We start from the raw sequence: 19,615 nt of genomic DNA, 5'->3' as shown, positions 1-19,615 counted from the left end.
GTTGTAATGAAGTGAAATCTGAGTTGTGTTTCTGAATATTTTAAGAATGATCAGAGTTATGTTGCTACATAGATAAAAAGGGTCTCTAGACAGACTCGTTTCTCATCTTCCTCAGTTATCTCCTCAAATGTTAGTATCTGGGAGCCTCTCTCAACTGTTCTATTTAAAATGGCACCGCACCCCACTCCTGTCCCCTCCAACACACACACATTCTCTCTCTCTCTCCCTCCTTCCCTCTCTCCATATTTTCTTTCCTGGCCTGCTTTCCTGCTGCTTTTTCATCCCTGTATCACAACACTAGAAGACACACCGTTTATTTTACTTTGACACATCCTTTACTTGTTTTTTGACTTCATGCCTGTTTCTTCCCACCAGGGAAGAAACCTTACCTTACCATGAAGGTAAGTCTCATGAGGGCAGAAGCAGGTTTCTTCATGCCCCATTACCAGTGTCCAGAACAGCGTCTAGCAAGTAGGAGGCACTCAATAAATAAGTGCTGGGATAATAAGTATCTTATGCTCAAGAAATCATTTCACTTTTGAGATTCTCTCATAAAAAGACCTTTTCTCCACAAAAATATTTTTACTGTTTTAATTTTTTTATTGGAGTATAATTGATTCACAATATTATATTAGTTTCAGGGGTACATCATAGTGATTCAGTATTTTTATACATTATACTCCATTTAACGTTTTTACAAAATAATGACTATGTTTATGCTGTTCAGTACAATATATCCATGTAACTTATATATTTTATACATAGTAGTTTGTACCTCCTGATCCCCTACCCCTATCTTTCCCGCCCCCGTTCCCTCTCCCCACTGATAACCACTAGTTTGTTCTCTATATCAGTGAGTCTGCTTCTGTTTTGTTATATACAGTTGTTTGTTTTATTTTTGAGATTCCACATATAAGCGACAACATAGAGTATTTTTCTTTCTCTGTCTGATTTATTAACCACAATGAGATATCACCACACACCTGTCAGAATGGCTATCATCAAAAAGAACACAAATAACAAATGTTGGCCAAGCTGTGGAGAAATGGGAACCCTCCTACACTCTTGAAGGGAATGTAAATTGGTGCAGCCACTGTGGAAAACAGTATGGAGGTTTCTCAGAAAAGGACCTTTTCATCCTGTGACGTGCGACCTGCTTTGTTCTCTTGACCTCTTTTTTTTTTTTAACATATCATGAGATCCTAGTATCAATGGTATTATTCAGAAGTCTTCTCAAGTGTGCCCTTTGCAATCTACAATTTCCAATGCAGGATCTCATGGGTGGGGATACACAGTTGATAAAAGCTAAAAGAAAATTAATAATTCCACATTTTATCTCACTGCTTTAAAAAAATTATTTATCCTCTGAGATACAAAGCATGATGATAGAAGTTAAAAGAATAGAATGTTCTCGTAGCTTACAAAGTGATCTCCCAGCACCATGCAAATGCTATATGTAACCGGCAGCCCGTGTGCCACTATAGGAAGGTAGTAAAGGAAAGTCTGTTTCTAAGACAACAGCATTTTCTTTTATGTCTTATGCTGTAATAATAGTTCCTATGACTTTGAGGATCGTCTGGAATTTTGCCAGGAATAAAACAGTGTAAATTAACCAACAGTTAAATACTCCTTCAAAGGATCAAAATAAACAAAGAGAGAGAATTTTATTTTGTTGTTTGAAAACAAGTATTACAGTAACTTTATAGCAATTTATACTGAGCTCCCATGACAAAGAGGTAGAATTCAAATATCTAAAAATACACTACATTTCAATTAAAGTGGCTATTGATGGAGAAACACACCTACTAATTCTGCAGGATTACATTACTGACAATATCAGAAAATTAAAGACTATCATACATTAATTTCAGACCTTATTTTACTATCTTTCTCAGTACTTGATGCACTTACTCATCCTGACCATGCCCTCATTTTCTCTATTAAATGGAAAGAATATGACACTGATACATTTAAATGAAATTAAAAAAAAATTATAGATTGAAAACAGCTATGAGTCTTCTGTGTAAAACTTATTTTAGGAAAACATACAATACATTAACACCATGAATAATTCAACCCTGATTCCTAAAATACTCCACATAGACTTTATTCTACATAAATGATAAGACCTTCATTGTATTAACAATTATATTTCAGTCTTATGAATGTTATTACCAGAACATGTGGTCTTAACAATTGTTTCAAGCATTTTTTTCTTATAATGTATCCAAAAAGAGGAGAGAATATTAGTAATACATATTTAGGTTGAAGGATTTTTCTAAATGAAAAAATTACCTTTCCATATTTTAAAATTAAGTTTTCTACAGCATGTTCATGTAATAAATTAAGACAGATTCCTTACTCCTCCCCCCACCAATTTTTCCACTAAAAAACATGCTCAAGATTATAAGACAATTTGTTAAGTTTTTTCTGTTTTTTTTTTATTGTTTGTTTTTTATTTATTTTTTTTTGAGGTTACTTGTAAGTTCAAGTCAAGAAAAGGTACAAATGAGGGAAGAAAAGACTTGTGATAAATTTAAAGAATAACTAATAAGTACCTGCCATGAATAAGGGGAAAAATACAGAGATAAGACAATGATAAAACATTGTCTTAAGAATATGATATATGCAAAAAGATAGACACAAACTATGTCCTCAAAAATGTGAATGAAAAATCCTTTTATTTTTCTTTTAGCTTTTTTTTTAAGTTAAAGTATAGTTGATTTATAATATTGTGTTAGTTTCTGGTGTACAGTGAAGTGATTCAGTTAATCAGATTAGTTTCCATTATCATTTATCACAGGATATTAAATATAGTTCCCTATGCTATACAGTAGGACCTTGTTGTTTATTTTATATACAATGCTGTGTATATGCTAATGCTAAACTCCTAATTTATTCTTCCCCCAACCCCTTCCCCTTTGGTAACCATAAGTTTGTTATGCAAGCTCTCATTACAGTCTGAATTACAACGCAGGTGAAAGGATATTAATATAAATGTTAAAGAAAAAAAATATTAGATCAGAACTTTGTATTATTTTTAATTGATTCTGTATACCAATGAGCCAAATGTTCACTTTTATTTCTGGAAGGTTTTCCAAAATTTGTTCCTCCATTCTCCTTTGTTTCCTTCCAGGGCCTCACAGTAAAACTTCTGAAATTGTAGTTTACAAACAGGTAGACATTTCATACCACCTTTTGTTCATGTTCCTTCAGCCAGTATTCAACATATGTGATTGCTCATTATTTGGGGAATAAGATTCCACTAAACACTATATCAAATGTCTCACTAAAATCAATACTCATGGCACCTGTTATGTGGCCTTTATTCATTTAGGCTGTGGTTCTATCAGGACCTAGAAACAAATAGGTGCTCTATATAGGATACCTATGAGTCATGCTTGTCTGTCTTTTGAGAGTTTATGCATATGTTTTTTTATTAAAAATTTGTTATTTTACTTTACTAAGGAGAGTTTTAAACATATTTGAGTAAAATATTCAAACTGGATCTTCTTGCCTACTTTCAAAATCACAGGTGAATGACACATTTTATCTATAACGTTTTATATTTTTCAGGTTCTGTGACTTCTGAAAAGTCAATCATTCTTTATTTGATAATGTGTTCATTCACTTAAACAAGTTCTATCCATTATGTTGTCAGTTTTCCATGATTAAAATACATTTTCTAATTGAATTACTTTGGTTCTGTATACCCAATCATCTAGTTATTAGAAAAAGTTTTAGAGTTAAATGTGAAATGTTTTGGCTAAATTGAAAAACCTGCCTTCAAAAGACACAAATACATGCCACTTTCAATATTCTGAATAATTTATAACGTTGGCATCAATGAACTTACATAACACTAAATATCAAGGCAGACTCACTAAATGGATAGTCCTAAAACCAAACTCTTTGTGTTGAGCCATTGGCAACAAGGGATCATGGAGTAAATTGGGGCTCTGGTTACTCTGGCTGTGCTAACCCTGGCTTCCCTAGCTGAGAGGATCAGGAAGGGTAATTCAATGTAAATATTGAAATGATAAACAACCACAGATTGCAGCTTGATTAATTTTGAGTCTAGAATTGTTGTTAATTTCTACATATCTCTAGTTTGCTTTTTAAAGCACAACCTCTGAGCTCATCAGATCTGCTTCCATCTCTTAATGTCAAGAGTGTCACGAGAATGAAATTAAAGAAAGGCAAATTACTCATTGATCCATAGATACTTAGACTTTTAGAATGTTTGAGCAGCAAGGATGCCTATAGAACATTCGCTTTAACCGCCTTATTTTATAGATGGGGAGAAGGATTCCACTGACATTAGGCAAATTTCTCAGAGTAGCACAGCCAGTTAGAAGTAGGATGAGTAGACAATTTGAACTGATTTCCAGTCTGAGATTCTATGCATAATACCACGCTATTTCCTCATTCTTCAATAAGAGGAGAATAATTTTGTTGTAGAGTTTACAGGATTCAAAATTTCTATGAAAAAAATGTTATAATATCTAGAATTCCTTACAGAAATTCTAGAATTCCTAGGAGTACTGAAGTATGTAGACATGAACTATATTGATAACTTGTTTAAAATTCATTGCTATATTCTATATTTAAAATAAAGGTTTTGCTCATTATATTCAATTTTAATAAAGAGAAAGACCTGGAATAAATCAAGAGAAGCAACTATCTCTCCTTATAACATCTCATTCCGTCACATGTTTTCCACTCCCATCTACATGGTGATTATTGAAAACTGAATCTCCAACTCTCGCTTCTGTACCCCAGCCCCCACTATTTAATGATCAACACTACTTAATGACCGTGAACACATCAAACTCGAAATGTCAAAAACAGAACTCGTCATGTTTCTCCCACGCCTACACTTCACAACAAAACTGAATGAGTAAAAATTTTTGCAGGTTTCTCTTCCTTATTCTCTGTTATCAGAGAATATAACCAGCATCCATCCATCTAGCAGCCCCAAACTCCACCCATTCAGCAACTCTTCCACCTGTTTCACTTCCCACATGGAATTATTCATCAGAGCTTGTCTGTTACATACCTCTTAAATACCTCCCACCTCCTCAAAAGCTCTACCTGGACTCCCATCCTTTCTTCATCTTCTTGTCCCCAGATCAATCAAACCTTGGACTCTCACATTGTTCTCCTGGAATAATAGAACAGCAGCTGAACTGCCACATTGTTGTTTTCTCCTCAGATCCTAAATTTAGAACATGCATTCCTTCTCATAGTCCTACTGGCATATGAGAACTGTCATGACCTAACCCTAGGTTGCCTCTATAACCTCATTCTTTCTACTTATGCTTCACTACTTAATGTTCCTCTGAATTTAACTTCGCACTTCTCAGAAAGATATGTGTTTTCTTTCACATTCATGCCTTTACAGAGTGTATTCCCTCTGTGGAGAATAATTAACCTCTAGGACTCACCAACTGACCCTAATTTTTTTTGACTAAGCAAAGATATCTTCCTTCAAAACCAACTAAGCCATTGCCTCTTTAAGGAAGCTTTCTCTGACTGCCACAGATGTATTAGATGCTGCTCATAGCCATTACCATACAAAATTAAATACATCTCAGTTAGTAAGTAGCACACAGCATTGTGATTTTTACATTCTGAAGTTTTTAAATTTCTTTTAAATTTTCTGGGGTCCTACAGTCTCCAGTTCAGCAAAACAAGGGAGCTAGATTGAATGAAACCTTAAAATACCTTCCAAATGTAAATATGTTATATTTCTTATAGCATACTAAGTACTGATTTTAATGAAGAGGATTTCATAAACACTTATTATGTATAGATTATTTAACATTCATTTTCTCATTGAATTTGTTATTGGTGGGATACCTTATGTTACAGTAACAGAAACAGTTTAAACTACTTTAAATAAAAATAGTAATTTTATTACCTCACAAAACAAAACAAAACACAAATCCCAAAACAAGAATTAGCTCCTGGTACAATTGAATCCAGGGCTCAAACAGTATCTTCAGCACTTGGTCTCTTCTTCATTTTTGTCTCTTTATTCCTCAGAGTTAGTCTGTTTCTCATGTAAGCCCTCTTAGAAGCAGTGGTCCTGAAAAAGCTCAAGTTTTTAATTATCATTCATTTAATAACTCCAGAAGAAATATAGCTTTTCTTTCCCAAAAATTACTGCAAAATCCCAAGTTTGGATCTTACTGGACCTACTTGAGCTGTGTGAATTTTTTTTTTTTTTTATGATCAGAGACATTCAAAAGCAAGACTAACTAGTCCTAAGTACACAACACTAAACTAAGAGTAATGGAGTCAGGCTCACCCTACCTCATCTTGAGTAGGTTTGTTGATACCTGAGATCAGGGTAAGGTTTGTTGCCAAAAGATAATCTCTTATTAGAAGAAAAGAGATTTAGGCTGGCCAGGAAAATATAGCACATAACCTGCAACAGATTCCAACAGTTTGGGAGGTTGCTGTTATTATCGCCATATATTTTCTCACCAGACTAGGGATCGAGAAATTTCTTTGATAAAGGACCAGAAAATCAACATTTTATGCTTTTGTGAGTCATATATGGTCTCTACAACATATGCTACTTATTTTTTTTATAACCCCTCATAAATATGAAAAACTTCTTTAGCTTGAAGCCTGTACAGAAACCAGCTGTGGGCTGGATTTGACTCATGGGTCATAGTTTACTGGTCCCTGCACTAGACAGTAAGTTGAATGCAGAATCTGTGTCTTTGGGGTATTAGTATCTCTAGTGCACATAGTGAGTGCTCAATGTTTGTTTGCTGAATAGATGCAGAATTGGATCAATTAAATTGAGGATTAGAATGAGGAAATGAATTTCAAACTCATTTCATACATAACATTCAAATAACCAGAGATGGAAACTCTTTCTCAAACACTTGATAAATTTCATCTGACCTCAGCCTTTTGGGGAAAACAAAGTTCGGGGAGAAGTGGAGGAGAAGAGAGGAAGAGAGAAAAGAGCTGTGATTCTAAATAATAATTCTTCATGCAGTTGTTAAAGATCACATAGAGAATGCAGTGGACCTTTCTGTCGGGACTGCAGAGGGAAAAAACCAAAGGATCTGGGAAAACACACTCTCCTGAGGCATCACCCAAACTGCTTAACTATCCTGCCTAAAGGACAAGTTTATTGAGAAACTATTGAGAGACAGGTGGGAATGCCTCTAGTTGTATTTTTAAACTATCCTATCTAACTTATGCCTCCAAGCTCCTAAAGGCTAAAGCCCTTGGCTCCCTATGATCACAGTTGCTAAGATGTATAGCTGCAGTAACATCAAGGAAAACGGAGCTTCTGTGATGGCTGCAATGAAATAGTACAGGAAGAGAAATCACTACTTTATATTAGGGAGTGTTCTTTAATTTATGCTATATAGTATTTTCTTATTTACCTTTATTTAATAAACATGTGTCACAATTTCATATATGTCTTTCTACCACTTCAGTCATTCTGTGTCATTTTTTTTCTAGTACTATGATTCCGACAGTCCTTCAACTTCACCTAAATGCCAACTCCTTTGATCCCAACATCTTTTTCACATGTCATACCCCATGAAGCCCTCTTTTCCTTTTCAGGAAGTTTAAAATACATAATCAAGGGAGTTATTATATCCAATCTAAGTTCCTTGCTCCTCATTATGGCTGAATGGTGGTCCCCAAAATGATATGTCCATGTCCTCATTCTAAGAACCATGAATGTTTTCTTACTTAGAAAAAAGGGTCTCTGCAAATGTAATTATGTCAAAGATTTTGAGATAAGGAGATCATCCTGGATTATCCAGGTGGACCTTAAATCCAATGACAAGTGTTCTTAGAAATGACACACAGAAGACACACAGAGAAGGTGATACAAAGACAGAGATAGCAATTCGAGTGATGTGGCCACAAGCCAGAGAGAAGAGAAGGAGAAAATGTGACCAGAGGAGCAAAGATTGGTGTGATGCAGCCACAAGTCAAGAAATGCCAACAGCAGCCAGAAATTGGAAGAGGCCAAAAAAACAGATTCTCCCCTAGAGTCTTTGGAGAGAGTTCAGATGTGCTGACTCCTTGATTTCAGACTCTGACCTCTAGAACTATGAGAAAATAAATTTGTGTTATCTTAAACCACCTGGTCTATGGTGATTTGTTACAGCAGCCACAGGAAATTTCTTAGAGTGCTCTGGGTAAACCTCTACCTCCTCTGGAGCTCATCCCATGCACTGAACATAGTTGGAGAAAACTCACAACTGGTACCATTCTAAATCCATAACCACAAACTTCCCTGGTCTATGTGTGCTCTTTCTTGCTCTCCTTAAGAATGATTTCTTATCCTCACTCTTGGTTGTTACTGTCACTTTATCTTTCCCTGAAAATAAATAGAAGAAATCAAAGAAGTTTTATAGACTCTTACCATTCAGTAGGTACCCATTTATCCTGGGTATGTAGATCAGGTATTCATATTTCTCTCTAAACATCTAAAGACAATCCCACTCCATGAGCAGATCCACTCCTTCTTGCCTAACAAAGATTTTCTCATCTCTTCTACATCAGTTTTCTCTCTACTGAATTACCTTCAGCGTACAAAAAATGTTCCTCTTTACACCATCTACTGTCATATTCCTTTACTCACTGATGCAGCAAAACTCCATTAAGTTGTTTGAACTGATTCCCTCAATTCCTATCCTCTGGATTAAACCCACTCTATCAAGCTTTTGCCTGTACTACTTCATCAACAGTACTTTTAGCAAGGTGAGTCATTACCTGTATGTTGCTAAATTTAGTGATCAATTTCTATTTCCCCCATTACTTGACTGGTCAGTGATACTCAATACAGTCATGATGTCTTCCTCCTTGTCATACTCTCTTTACTTGGGTTTCAGAACTCCATACTCTCTTGTTTTTATGTCTACCTCACTGACCATTCTCTAGTTTTCTTTACTAGTTTCTCGTTTTTTCCCTACCACTTAATGTTGGTGTATCCCAGGGATGTTCTTTGTCCTCTTTACTACCTAGACTCAAATTTTTTTTGTGATCTCAATGTCTCATGAATTTAAATACCATCTGTTAGCAGACTAATCCTAAATTTATGTCCCTAGTCAAGACTCTTCTCCAAACCCCATACTGCTATATTCACCTTTTTCCTTCATTTACCCATTCATTTGCACTTGGAAAGTAGACATCTTAAACTTAACACATCCAAAACAGAACCTCTGAATTCCATCCCAAAAAATTATCTTTCCATACTCTACCCATTAATTACTCAAGGCAAAAACTTTTGACATGCTATCAGAGACATCTATACATTTCTTACATCCCACACTCCAATCATCAGGGAATCTTGTTGTTCCTATTTTCAGAAAATATTGAGAATAAGACAAGTACTTTCCACCTTCACTGTAGACACCTGGTCCAATCCACCATTATCTCTCATCTGATCTCCTAACAGTCTCCCTATTTTCATCCCTTTTACCTTGTGATCTATTCTCAGCAAGTTGCTAGAATTTTCTTGTTACGAACGTAACTCAGATTTTATCACTTCTCAAATAAAATATTCCCAGTGGTTTCCCTACTACATTCAGAAGGGAAGTTATTCAATAAAAAACTCAGAATAGCGTATATCTGTTTATATCTCTCACCTTATCTTCTATGTTTCCCCACCCACTTCTCTACCACTACATGGGCTTGCTGTTTCTACAAAACACATGACACTGTCCTGTTAAAGCATTTACACTGGATGTTCCCTCAGATTGGAATACCCATTCCCCAGATATCTTCAGTTATAACTCCTTCACATCCTTTAAATCTCTGCTCAAATTTCATATTCTCTAAATTCTACATTGACCACACTATTTGAGAATTACTCTGTCCCAACTACCACACTCCCTGTTTGCCTTCCTTGCTAAGGCAAATATTCTCCATGGCTCTTATTGCTTTCTGGCATACTATATAATTTCTTTAACCCTTTGGTTTGCTGGTTAATTTCTGTCCCTTCCCACTAGAATAATTTCCACAAGGCAGAGATTTTTGTCTATTTTTTTCCACTGATAGATCTCAAATTCTTAGGATACTACCTGGCACATTGTAGGCACTCATCAAAATTCATTTGAATAAATAATGTACTCTAGTAACCTTGCATTCTAATTCCCACTTTGTCACATACAAGCAATAGGTCTTTGAGTATTCCCATTTAATTCCAAATCCTCTCATTCAAATGATTTGAATGTCAGTAAATTGAACATTCAGGGAAAAATATAATCATAAAGGCCACTTTTAGATGCCAACATTTTATAATTTCAAAATCTTAGAAGTTACCAATTTTTGATAAGAAGAAAAGGAATTGACATTTATCAGGCACTAACATTGTGCTACTATTTTAATCCATCAACTCGCTGACTAAAAATTCCATGAAGTAAGGTATTCTTTTTTCATTTTTTAAGTGAAGGACCTGTGGGAAACTTAAGTCATCTAATAAGCAGAAGAACTGAAATTTTAGCACAACTTTCTCTAACTACAAACATACACAATATACACAATGGTCTGTTTAACTGACCTGTTTAGTTAAAAGACAGGTTACTGCTTTGGTTCCTGTCATGGACCTGCCTGGTATTTCCTGCCTAGCACTTTTCCATTCTCTTGGTAACTTGGAAGGAATTGGGATCTTTACAAACACCTTATGATTGGGCTGCAATCAGCTCTGGAAGTGCACAGCTTATCTCAATTCATCCAGTCATTCCCCTTCTTTGGAAATCATATGGAGTCATAGCACCACAAGCTCTGAAGGAACTCGTGCTGAAGTTGGTTTCCCACTATATGGAAGGAATCATTCTGAAAAAAAGAGAATGAATCCCTTACACAGAAAAATGCAAAGAAGGGAGACCGCCTGGAGGGGTGGGAGAGGGAGGGAGACGCAAGAGGGAAGGGATGTGGGAGCAGATGTATATGTATGACTGATTCACTTTGTTATAAAGCAGAAACTAATAAAAAAAATTTAAAACAAGGAAAAGAGGGAGAGAGGGAAGGAGGGAGATAGGGAGAGAGAGATGGAGAGGGGGAGGTGAGGAGATTATTGGGGCAGGGAGGGTGCTGACACTTAGTTCTTAGAGTACCACCTATTCTAGTTTCAGATATTCCCAAAGTGGGACTGCAACACTATTACTCAGAGATTAGTCAACATTTTCCTGGATTTGTAAAACAATCAATTCTCCTCTCAGACTGTTTTGTCATATTATATGGTCAAAACTGTATCTCTTTTATTTTGGAAACTCTGCATTTATTAAATATAGAATTACAACCCAACAGGGCACCATCATTACCTAAGATACTTGGAATTCCAAATGCTAGTCCTATAAGGTATAAGGAAGTGCAAGTGGCCATGTCTTAGAAAATGAAGCTGAGTTAATTAGACAAACCTTAGAGCAAATATATGAAATAAAATGTTCCATCCTTAGGAAATATATCTAAAAAATAAGAATGAACATTTGAAATAAAAATCAGGCATACCTGCAGGTCCAAGAGCCCTTGTTTTCTCCACATGCTTTAAGTCAAGGTTTATAATTTCAAGAAAGTAGAAGAAGCCAGGGCAAATAAAGAAAATGAGTGTCCTGAGCTAGATGTTAAAAAATTTATTAATAAAAAATTAATTCAAAGAAAGTGTAGTAGTGACTGCAGAAAATGGAGGAATTTTTCCTTACTTTCAAGAGACAGGTCCTACTCAGCTCTAGCCATTCGTTATCATTTCTGTACACTTTCTGAAGAAATGTACAGACATTTGAGTTTTTATGTGAAACCTCTATATTTATAAATATTGGTTCAAAGTTTTATAACACTGTGAAGTCCAAACAGAACACATCTGCAGACCAAACTCAGGTCCCAGCATCAGCTTTCAACTCTTATTTGTTATCTGGGCCCAGTAATGATGAGGCAAAGTATGAACAAAGAACCAGGCACATGTGTAGTGGCCTCCCAGAAAAGCCATTGAAATAGTTTTATTATCTTTCACATTTGATAAGACTGACTTCTTAAATTTCACATCGACTAAGCTGGATTTTTTTTTTTTTTTTTTTTTTTTGCGTTACGCGGGCCTCTCACTGCTGTGGCCTCTCCCGTTGCGGAGCACAGGCTCTGGACGCACAGGCTCAGCGACCATGGCTCACGGGCCTAGCCGCTCTGTGGCATGTGGGATCTTCCCGGGCCGGGGCACGACCCCGTGTCCCCTGCATCGGCAGGCGGACTCTCAACCACTGCGCCACCAGGGAAGCCCTAAGCTGGATATTTTTAAGTAGTGCATTCATGAATTACTCCCACATACTCCAATGTGTAAGAAAAAGGTAATGGCGTTTTAAATTTATTTACTACATTTATGGTGTGAACTTTCCTCACAGAAGCACATTCAACTGGATAGTATAGGAAAAAATGAAGACTTCCAATCTAACAAAGCAAACACTTCAGACAGTTCCTCCTTGGGGGATGAGTGCTGTCTTAGAGATTACCTCTTCTTCCCCATCTCTTTGCTAAGATGGTATCTGAGTATATACTGGGAGAAGCTTATGTGGAGAGCAGTTGGCTCCTTCCTAATACTCTTCACTAGCACTTTGGTCACCTGCAGTGATGCCATTTACCAGTGTGGTTAACTGGACACCCCAAAGGCATTCATTCTGCCTGGTGAAATAGTGATGTGTCTTTTGTCTCAAGCAGTGCTCAAAGGGAAGCTATTTCATCTCTGTGTTGACAGGAGATAGCTCGTCCTTAGCTCCCCCTGGCGCCATGGACTCCTGACCTCTAGCAATAACTCCCATGTGGTCCCTCACCCAGTTGAGCCATAGGACAGCTCTTGACTTCAGGTCCTTTCCATTCAGCTACACTAACTCCTCAGCCCTCCATCATGCTTATCAGCCAGCACACTAAGCTTCCTTCTGTTCCTTCCAGCTGGATGTGTTTATCAACCCAGGAGCTGAGGTGGACTTTCTGGGGCAAAGCCTACTCTCTTGTACCCACTGCCTTTCCAGAATGAACTGCCTCTTCTACCCAAGGCAGCCACCTCACAGACTGTGCAGGGACTTCTCCTCTTAGGGTCTCCAAAGGAAATGAGATCAAAGCCCCTCTGGTCTACGTTGTCCCCTCTACCTCGCCAAATATCATAAAAGTCCCTTAACTCCAACAAGGCAGAAGCCTTCACAGAGGTTAAACAAGCCCCCCCCCCTTCCTCACTCCACCTCATCCTCTCTCCACACCAAGTTGAACTGGGACAAGCAGGTCTGGACGGTTATTTTCTCCTCCTTTAATAAAGGGTGAAAATTCTATGATTAAGAAACCAGGCTCTTGATAATGTTATAGAAGGAAATGAAGAAATTTAGAAGATAGAGTTCCCTCTAGCTAAAACCAACTCCCAAGCATATTGCCTTACTGAGGACTTTAAAATGGTATTTTGGGTGTCAGAGCTACATACAGTTTTTCTCTTTTTCTCTTTGCATTCATGCCATCACATTCTTCACGCTTTTGGAGGCAGATTGATGCATCAGGCTGAACACGGAGGAGATCGTGTACAAGAAAATAAGTAAAAAGCACAGTAAAAAAGAAATAACTCACTACACTTATGTAGATAGTAAACTAGAGGAGGAAGTTCAAGCCTATTTCATGTGGATGTTCTACTAAACAAAACTGAGGAGTTGGCACAGGCACCTGTTTGTGTATTGCAGTCCTAAGCTTGAAACTTGACCAATATTCCAACACTTATAAGAACTGGAGAAAAAATATCCTTTTCACTACAATCAGCTTTTGGATATGTCTCTTGCTCTACTTATGCATTCCTGCAACCTCCTCTGATGTTTAGGGAACAGCAACTAATAATTTACTATTGATAATAAGTTTCTTCCTGTATTTTCTTCCTCAACCCTGCATCATTTTCATCTTGCTCTTAAATTTCTTCTTTTAGTCAAAAAAATTTTATCATTATAGGATCAAAGAGACTTTTTCCATGGCAACCTATCCATGTTATTCTCTCATTCATTAAATCATATTTATTTTAGTGCAGTTATTAAAATTTTAAAATAAAATGACTGATAAAAGCCATTTTTCATTTTAATACATAGTTTTCTTTTTTGAACTTTGAAAGTTTACTTTTGATTGATTTTTAATGACAAAGTCATCTTTCTCCCATGTTAAACTGATTCTTGAGCACTCTATTTTTCTCATAGGTGATGTACCAGAATTAACCTGAACATTTTTTTTGAAGTTTTAATATAAGTATTAATTCTCAAAATCTGTTGCAAATTATGATCTTTGCTCCATAGCAAACATGCTACATTTATGGACATATATAAATCAAAACAGTCTTTTTTAAAACTCCTCTTTGAAAGGTAATTAATCTCATTAAATTAGGAATAAGCATTAAGCTAGCAAACCAAATTTTTAATTTAATTATGAGTTTCACAATATCTAAGTGACCCTAAAGAACATACCATAACCCTGGGCCATATTTTTTAAACAGTTAACAGAAAATAGATATATCCTCACCTACTGAATTATATTTTAGGGTGTATGAAACAAATTAGGCAAATTATTCTCATTTTTATTATTTTGGGAATATGTTTATATGAATTCTCAGAAGAAAGGGAACCATAGTGTTGATTTTACAAATGTCATTGCTTTGTTAAGCATAAATGTTTGTAAAGCCATGGAAGCACTTATCCCCGTGGAGCCACATAGACCCCAATACATACCATGCCTGACACATACTAACTTCTTTTTTCTAAATTAATTTATTTTTTATTGAAGTATAGTTGATTTACAATGTCATGTTAGAAACAATATTCTTTTTCAAATTCTTTTCCCTTATAGATTATTACAAAATATTGAGTATAGTTCCCTGTGCTATACTGTAGGTCCTTGTTGGTTATCTATTTTATATATAGTAGTGTGTCCCTTGCTCATCTGCCCTGGGAGGAGGATATATCCCCATCCCATTGGTGTTGGACTTGTCCACTTGATGTGCACTGACCAATGGAATAGGGGTGAAAGTAAAGGAGTGTCAATTTCCAGTGACATCTTTAAGAGTCAGTAAAAGTGTCTGACAGCCCTCCTGCCCTCTTTGCTCTGGCATGACAACAGCGTACTTATATTAGAGCTGCTCCATCAAAGGAGTCTTTTGATGGAGAGGTCATGTGGTGCAATCCAGAACCTGACCATGGGGTCAGCCTGGCGTGGAGCTGCTGCAGCCAATCCACAGATTTGTGAATGAGGAATCAATACATATTCTTTTAAACCACTGAGATTTGGGGAGTAATGGGTTCATAGCATCATTATAACAATAGCGTATAAACATAGTCATTGATACGTAGAAGATGTGGGTTGGCGAAGCCAAAATCTGAAATATGTGTCACATGGCTTTGGAGCCTGAGTGGAAGGCAGCATGGAAACTGTTAATTCTGTCTAGACAAATGGGGAAATATTTATGGCCAAATAGTTGGCAAAATGGTCACCTGAAGGAACTTAGAAGGCAGAAAATATACCTAATGAATCTGTAGGTTTGGGCAAGGAGATATTGAGGCAGAATATTACTAGCATGAGTTGTTTGTTAGAAGCCATGGTTGATAAATATCATGAGTGAGAGATGAGCTCAGGAAAGAATTGGCCTTTCTACAAGAAGAGGTAAAAGTGGAAGAGAGAATCCAAACATGCCTGGACTTTAAAAGTTTCAAGATGTAACTGATTCTCATCTCCCAGCCTCTTCAGCCTGGAAATGATTGTCAGATTAAGAGAGAGCTGGGGAGAAAGACCAGCCTAAGGCAACACTCTCACACCTTTTGTTAAGACCTCTGATTGGATTAAGATGCCCTCCAGTGATTTTTTTTTCAATAAAATGGCTCAGTGAAAAGAGGCTAAAGACACAATCTACAGAGGTCTAATAATCTCAAAATATCTGTAAGTCTATAGATATACTGCACATGGTAGTGACTGAAATCATATCTATTAAAAACATGTTTTTGAGACAGTCATATCGCCAAAAGTGCTGTAAAACTAGACCAAAAAGACTGTGACTGTTAAAGAAGTTAAACAATCACAGGTCCCCCAAATTTCTAGGGACAAGGGGCAGGCTGAGAATGTAGCTCAGCCAGCAAGGAGTGGCTTTCTTCAATGCATCCCTCAGATGTTATGAAATGCCATAGAACAGGAGAGCACACAGAGAAGGTAGAGTCAAAGCCTTGGAGAACAATGAACTTGAGAGCTACTCACAGGTCCAGAAGTGGAGCCTATCAAGGAAGATCCCCAGTGGGTTACTGTGTGATTCCCTTTGTTCTAGTCATTGAATAGGAGTGATTACAGCAGTTGTCTTGTTCCTTGCCTATCCTGTGTGCTGGAAATGTAGGGGGAAGAGAACTTTTTTAGCCTCAGTTTTTAGATTTCCATAATAAGTTGTATCCAGCCATAACATAGAGACTATCACAAGATGTATAACTCAATAATATATATTGCCTACATGAAAAAAAAAAGTAAAAGTTAGCTGAAGTGGTATGTGTACTATATATATTGGTCAGGATATTTTACTGTACACAATCTAATCATTGAATACTTTCATTCAACAAATATTTATCAGTGCAATAATAGACTCAGAATCCTCTAATTGTTCTCCTTCTCTTCCATCTAGATGAGTAAAATCCATCATCCACAGAGCTATCACATTGATTCATCTAAAAAACAGAGTTGACCACATGGGACACACCCAAGTCATGTCTTCTATCATCTACTGGATAAAGTTCACACTCCTTGATATGTTTTACAGGATTCTCCATGAAATGGTTTCTGCTTTCATTTTTAGTCACATGTTTTCCTTTTGTCCTCAAAATTTACACTTATAAATATTAAATGGAGAGGAACAAACATCAATTGTTAACTGATTCTCAAATTAACCAATTTTAACAGATGTATCCATGCACTACAGCAGAAGTAGCCTGACCAAACCAAACTGACCTCTGAGCTATTTCAACAGGAAGTCCAAACAAGGAGTAATGAATTGACAAGGACAGCTGTATGTTACATTTGTTTTGTTTTGTTTCATGAGTCCTATGACTCACCATCCCCTGACCTGGAATCATCTCACTAAAAGCCCCTTTCAACCAAACAAAAGTGAATTGTACACTCAGAAACTTCAGCCTGTAGCATTATTTGCTGATTAAAATAATAATAATAATAATAATGTTAGGGCAGGAATCACATAAGGGGATGTTTTTCTTTCAGTTATCTTTCAAACTGCCATTATAGAGAAAGAAAATCTTTACAGAGGGAAATAAGTAAACATGGCAACTCCCAAATCTAGATGATTTCGACTCAAAAGAATGTTGAGATGGTTGTATAGATTATGTAATCATTAAAAGTACATCAAGACTCACATATTTTTTTAAATGTCATTTTATTTTTACCTGAATTTTCTTGGTTGTCCATACTAGGTTTTATTTCAACATCAGCACTATTTATAGTTCATACCAAATAGTTCTTTGTTTTGTGTGCATGTGTGTGTGTGTGTGTGTGTGTGTGGTGGTGGTGGTGGTGGTGGTGTGCTGTCCTATGCATTGTAGGGTATTTAACAGCATCCCTGGTCTTTCACTACCAGTTGCACCTACCCTCCCAGTTGTGACAATCAAAAATATTACAGATTTTGCTGATTATTCGTGGGGGAAGAAAGACAAAAGTTCCTGGGCAAGAACTACTAGTCTACACTGATCACATTTCTTGAAAATTTTGTCTAATTTTCCCCATTTTACTTGCCTATGTATACCTTTGTGTAGTTAGAGCCACAACACTAGCAGGCCATTCAGATGACCACCTCAACAAGCCTTTCTTACAAATGACTCTTCAATCTCTTCAGAGAGGGTGGAAAAGTCTTTGTGAACTAAATTCCTCACTGGATTGCATGACAGCATGATTACTTCTGTTGCATCATTGTACAGTTAGAAAGAACATTTGATTTTTCTCTTAAATATCTTGTGTCCAAAGTGTGGTTTCCAAAGAGTCAACCAGTAGAAAGCTCTTGGAAAATCATTAAAACATCTCAGCCTCAATTTCTTGATATGCAAAATAAAAATTATATATGTCCAATCAACTTTGATGGTTTGCCCCAGGATCCAATACATTAATAAATGTGAAAGTATATTATAAATAGCATTCAAAAGAGGCACACTATTATTTTAATAATGCTACTTCTCTAAACCCAGTTTGAATATGAAAATTAAGATACTCAGTTTGAGTGATATCACATTTATTCTAATCTCAAGCCTCTAAATTAAGGCACTTCTATAAGAAGACCAAGAAGGGATATGGTAACAGTTAACTTTTTAAAGTGAAATGATGTAGCAAATATTCTCTGAACCAGTTAAATTTTAATTGCTTGTACATGGATGATTCTATAGTGCTTTGCTCAGATAAGTGCTTAATAAATACTTGTGGAATTGAATTAACTGAACCAAAAGACATATTTCCTTCTAATAGATCTAGCACTGTGACAGTTCTTAGTTTCATCATGTGGAACTAAATTATGATGCCTTTAATTAGCAGCTTCAGATGGAATTGATAAAATAAGTTAAGAATAAACACCCCCATATCCATTCATTACAGCTTCTTTGTTGCCTTTGTGTTCACACCAATACCATAAGAATTAATAATGTTTCTTGTAATTTACCTTGAAGTTGATAGTTTTATTTATTTATTTATTTTTAAATTTAATATCTTTATTGGAGTATAATTGCTTTACAATGTTGTGCTAATTTCTGCTGTATAACAAAGTGAATCAGCTATATGTATACATATATGTCTGTATCCCTTCTCTCTTGTGTCTCCCTCCCACCCTCCTTATCCCACTCCTCTAAGTGGTCACAAAGTGCCGACTGATCTCCCTGTGCTATGTGACTCCTTCCCACTAGCTATCTATTTTATATTTGGTAGGGTATATATGTCAATTCTACTCTCTCACTTCATCCCAGCTTACCATTCCCCCTCCCCATGTTCTCAAGTCCATTCTCTACATCTGCATCTTTATTCCTGTCCTGTCCCTAGGTTTATTAGAACAATGTTTTTTTTTTTTTACATTCCATATATATGTGTTAGCATTGGTAATTTTTTTTTCTCTTTCTGACTTACTTCACTCTATATGACAAACTCTAGGTCCATACACCTCACTACAAATAACTCAATTTCTTTTCTTTTTATGGATAATATTCCATTGTATGTATGTGCCTCATCTTCTTTATCCATTCATCTGTCGATGGACACTTAGGTTACTTCCATGTCCTGGCTATTTTAAATGGTGCTGCAATGAACATTGTGGTACATTACTCTTTTTGAATGATAGGTTTCTCAGGGTACATGCCCAGTAGTGGGATTTCTGGGTCATACGGTGGTTCTATTTTTAGTTTTTTAAGGAACCTCCATACTGTTCTCCATAGTGGCTGTATCAATTTACATTCCCACCAACAGTGCAAGAGGGTTCCCTTTTCTCTGCACCCTCTCCAGCATTTATTGTTTGTAGATTTTTAATGATGGCCATTCTGACCAGTGTGAGGTGATACCTCATTGTAGTTTTGATCTGCATTTCTCTAATGATTAGTGATGTTGAGCATCCTTT

The sequence above is a fragment of the Mesoplodon mirus genome, assembly GCF_964341445.2.
Source record: "Mesoplodon mirus genome assembly, chromosome: 17".
In the NCBI taxonomy this organism is placed as follows: domain Eukaryota; kingdom Metazoa; phylum Chordata; class Mammalia; order Artiodactyla; family Ziphiidae; genus Mesoplodon; species Mesoplodon mirus.
The sequence above is the reverse complement of the archived record's forward strand: the minus strand, read 5'-3'. Positions refer to the sequence as shown.